Consider the following 4,253-nt stretch of genomic DNA (forward strand, 5'->3'; position numbering starts at 1 on the left):
GGAATTTTTTTGCTCATTTCATTTTATTGAATTGCTTGTAAACTCGCACAGGCCGTTAAAATACTTTCAGACTTCGAAAATTAGCTTGAATGCGATGTTGTGATTAGGCATTAGTCTTTCAAAAGTGATGGAGCAAAATCAGTGCAGTGAATTTGAAATTCATCAGATGAGCAGAGATCCCATTGAATGGCTGAGTAGACACAAAGTGAATGGAAGTTTCATGAGGATGAATGTCTTTTCGTTACAAAACCTCCCGCTGCACAAAGAGTGGATCATTGGAGTGAAGCAGTAACGGTGGTTATCTTTCCTGGTTATTCAACTTTGAACATGAGTACGATTGGTCATGTCCGTGTTTAGATCACAACTCTGCAGAATGCCAACTCAAGCACGCGCGAGCATAGTGTCACAATGGATAATGCGCTTGGTTACGGTCCAGAGATTGTAGTTAAAGTTTCAACTTGGTTCAAGAGCAAGACTGGCAGGCTTCAAATTCACATACAAGTTAATTTACCGCACAATGTAGCACATACAACGGGCCAGTGGAACAATGGATAACATACCTAACTACAGATCTACTGTTTGGAGCTTGGATTCCAACCTGGCTTGCGGGCAGCGCTGACTTTACTGCACTTAAAACTGACTGTTCTGAAGCCGAAATGATCAAAACAAACCCCACTCCCGGACTGAGAATCAAAGCCGGGTGACAGCGAAGAAAGCGAAAAAAATGGACCTGTTAGCCCACCATGGACAGCTATACGAATACCACGTATGTGTAGAATGACAGCCCTCAAGGTCGTTGTAGATGCTTTCGTCAGATGCAATCGCTTGACTATCTTTATTTATTTTCATCACTTGGCCTTGTATGCATTAACAACTCAAGTTCAGATCCGTGTATTTCTGAAGGTTATGTGGGTTCGCCTCTGCGCATCCCTTCTGACAGTGAATCCAGATTCAACCATCCGCTTGCTGATGAGATTTTTCTGCATATCTCCTCAATCCTTTCCACCTTTTAACTTCAGTTTACGCCCCTGTTGATCGGTCAAGAGGAAACGTTTCTTTTAGTCTGCACTGTCCATGTTGCTCATTACTTAGTGCATATGAAACATGTATAATCACAGTTTCCTCTGCCTTAAGAAAACAACCCCAGTCAAAACAATCTGTCTTCATCACCTAAACTTTTCAACTTGGTAAATTTCTGCAAGGTTTCCAGTGCGATCACATGACTCCTGTAATGTGAATTGCAGAACTGCACGCAATATTTGGGGGGAACCGAATGAACAAATGAAATAATTGACTGGAGAAAGCCACAGAAACTTGTCGTTTCCAATAAAACATCTTTTGCTCAATCCTGCGCTGTGCACTTCCCCTGAGCCCGATGTTCCAGTAATCTCTTGTCCGTGTCAGTAAAAGCTGCTCCACGAGGATTAATTACATAACAGCTGCATCTAAATGGATTGAATTGCTTGAAGATGCTGACCATGGGATTGAGCACTTTCACCCAAAACAGTGACCGCAGCAGTATAGAATGAACAGTGTAAATGTGAGTATCATATTGCGAAATACCTGTGAAATGGGAGGGTGGACGTTTAGGCGAGTTAGTTCTTGTGGGAGGGAGAGATTTCTCCGATAAAGGGTGGTTATGATATGTGAAACGCAAAGATGTGAGAGAGCGGGTGTTTGAAGAAGGAAACTTATCACCACGTATTTTCATAGAAAACAAAGATTGATTTTCTCAGCGTTTGCTAAGCACATATTACATGGTGTAAAACGGGAAAATGCCGATTGCTGTCACTGTGATTCGAGCAGAACTTGCTGTGTTTACAATGCCAAGAAAGAACCATTTCATGATCCTGGCGCCACATGGAAAAGCACGATGCAAAAAGCAATAAGGACCGTGGCAGAGGTTATGCCAAGAACAGAACCACACGCACAAAGGAATACTTGTCAAACAGTGACTGAGATGTGGGAACTCAGATTCGGTTGCATATATATAGCTTCTATGTCCGGAGAGACTGTAGAGATTGCAACACTGAGATTGTAGGATGTTACGTTTGCGAGATATCTACAAAACTTCAAAGGGTCATGGGATACTGCAGGGTTTCGCTGAAATGTATTTCTCAATAACAGAGTATTTTTACATCGGTTACTTCACCAATTTCCTCGCTTATTGACGTAATCATATAATGGCATGCCATATAATCCCAGTTCAAGGGCGTGGAATCAGAGAAATTGATTTGCAGTGCACCCAAAACTAATTGGAAATGGTAATGGCGTTCAGCGCGAGCATGTGGCTGCGAAAATGCAATTGGTGAGCGTAATGCCATTCTCTGATGATACAGAGGCGCGTGAAATATCGAGGCTAAAAGCTCCCGCCTTAACGACAGCGGCTTCAATTCCCACGCATCAAGAAGCAGTGGGACTTCAGGCTGGGAGCTCCAATTTCACCTGAAAGAACTTGTATTCACATGGAACACGGAACTTTGGGACATCAGCTGGTAGAATAGATAGTCTACTATTTTATTCTTAAGTAAGTAGTTTTCAGCAGGATACTTGTTTGTGGATTGAAAGAATATCTACAACTGGGACAGTCTAAGTTATAAATAAGAATTCTGCAAAGAGTCAATTCTAAGAGAAACATCTGTGCAGAGAGATGCAGAGGAATGTTTACGTCATCTGCCGTTCTAATATGTTTGACTTTGCACTGGATTAATTTCCATGAAGGGATTTTTTTGCTCGGTTCACAGTATTCACTTTCCTGCATATTCGCAAAACTCGCTACTGTACTCGAAACCTCGGAAAATTAACTGGTATATACAATGTGGTGATTCGGCTCACGTTCCCGTCAGTTATGCTGAAGAAGTGGATTCGAAATTCATCACATCACATTCCATTAAATGACTAAGCAGACAGAGTGTGAATGGAAGCTTCATGAGGACATATGTGTTTTTTTTTTGGGAAAATTCGTTGCTTTGATGAAGATTAGACCGAAGCAGTGCCAGTGATTATCTTTATTGCTTGTTCAACTGGTAAACATGACTGCTATTAACCGTGTCCATATTAGCATCACGGCTCGCAAGGCTGTGCATCGGGCTAGTAGCACAATGGATAACGCGCCTGACTACGAATCAGGAGACTGTAGGTTCGAATCCTACCTGGCTCGCAGGCAGGGTAGATTTTAATCCCGCTTAAAAACTGATTTTTCAAAACCCGAAATAAGGTGTAAGCTCCTCATCTGCAGGAACGAGAATTCCTTCATTAAATGTACCTGAGAACATGAGAGTCAATGTCCCAGCCTCATTACAGGAGGGAAGCCGAATAGTCGCGCAGGTGACTTATGGGCACCTTTCCATTTCATAAAGCCACCGATCGAATAACTGTTGCTCGCGGTGATGCTCTGCTTTGAGCATTTTTCGAACCTCTTTGGCCAGTGGAATCAGAGAAGAATGAAGTATTAACTGTCCAACTGATCTTTATAGAGTGTGAGTTCTAGAGTCTCCTACCTGCTGACTGATAAAGTTTTCCTACCAGTCTATTCAAAGCTTTCTGCATCTTATCTGAAATCTACAAACTCTGGTGATCGATCAAGAGCAAATGTTTCCATCAATCTGTAATTCCTTGCTCCTCATTATTTCGTACACGTCAATCATGTCTCCTCACAATCAGCTCTGCTCTGAGAAAAACAACATTTTGAAAGTCTTGTGCTCACTGAAATTTCTTGTCTGTTTTTAACAGTTCGGTGAATGGAATAGTCCCACTGCTAACATTCAGTACAAACTTTCAGCAAAAACCACACAATGCGGAGAACCTTAGTACTGCTCTTTTCGTCAACAATGTGTTAAAGTCCCCTGTAACTTTCGATTTCGCATGCCGTGGGGCTATTTGTCCGTGTTCAACGACGTTTCCCAGGAAGGTCACTTTGGCTTTGGCAGATTCACTTTCAGCTAGGTTTACAAACCAGTTTGACTTCCGAATTCGATCAAAAAAGCCCGATAAATGCTGTAAATATTCAATCCACGAGAGTTTGAAAGTCACCAGGCACAATATACACCAATCAGTTGCGTATTCGGCAATTACCCTGTCAGTTAACCTCCGAAATGTGGCTGAAGTGTTTTTCGTACAAACGGCATTACTTTAAATTTCTGCATGCCAGTTGGCGTTACAAAAATGCCTTTGATCTTTCTGACAAAGTTCCCTACCAGTAACCTTTGAGGAAGTTTAATTAAGAAATGCAAGTTGCTCCTCCAATCTTTTCC

The 4,253-nt window shown here is 42.0% G+C and overlaps 1 non-coding gene across 1 annotated transcript; it reads left to right on the forward strand.

Moving 5' to 3' along the window:
- Positions 1-3,087: 3,087 nt before the first annotated feature.
- On the forward strand, positions 3,088-3,160 carry trnar-acg. Its single transcript has one exon. It is a non-coding gene; the product is annotated as a tRNA-Arg (tRNA).
- Positions 3,161-4,253: the final 1,093 nt, after the last annotated feature.

Source organism: Chiloscyllium plagiosum, unplaced genomic scaffold (genome assembly GCF_004010195.1).
Source record: "Chiloscyllium plagiosum isolate BGI_BamShark_2017 unplaced genomic scaffold, ASM401019v2 scaf_57668, whole genome shotgun sequence".
Classification (NCBI taxonomy): domain Eukaryota; kingdom Metazoa; phylum Chordata; class Chondrichthyes; order Orectolobiformes; family Hemiscylliidae; genus Chiloscyllium; species Chiloscyllium plagiosum.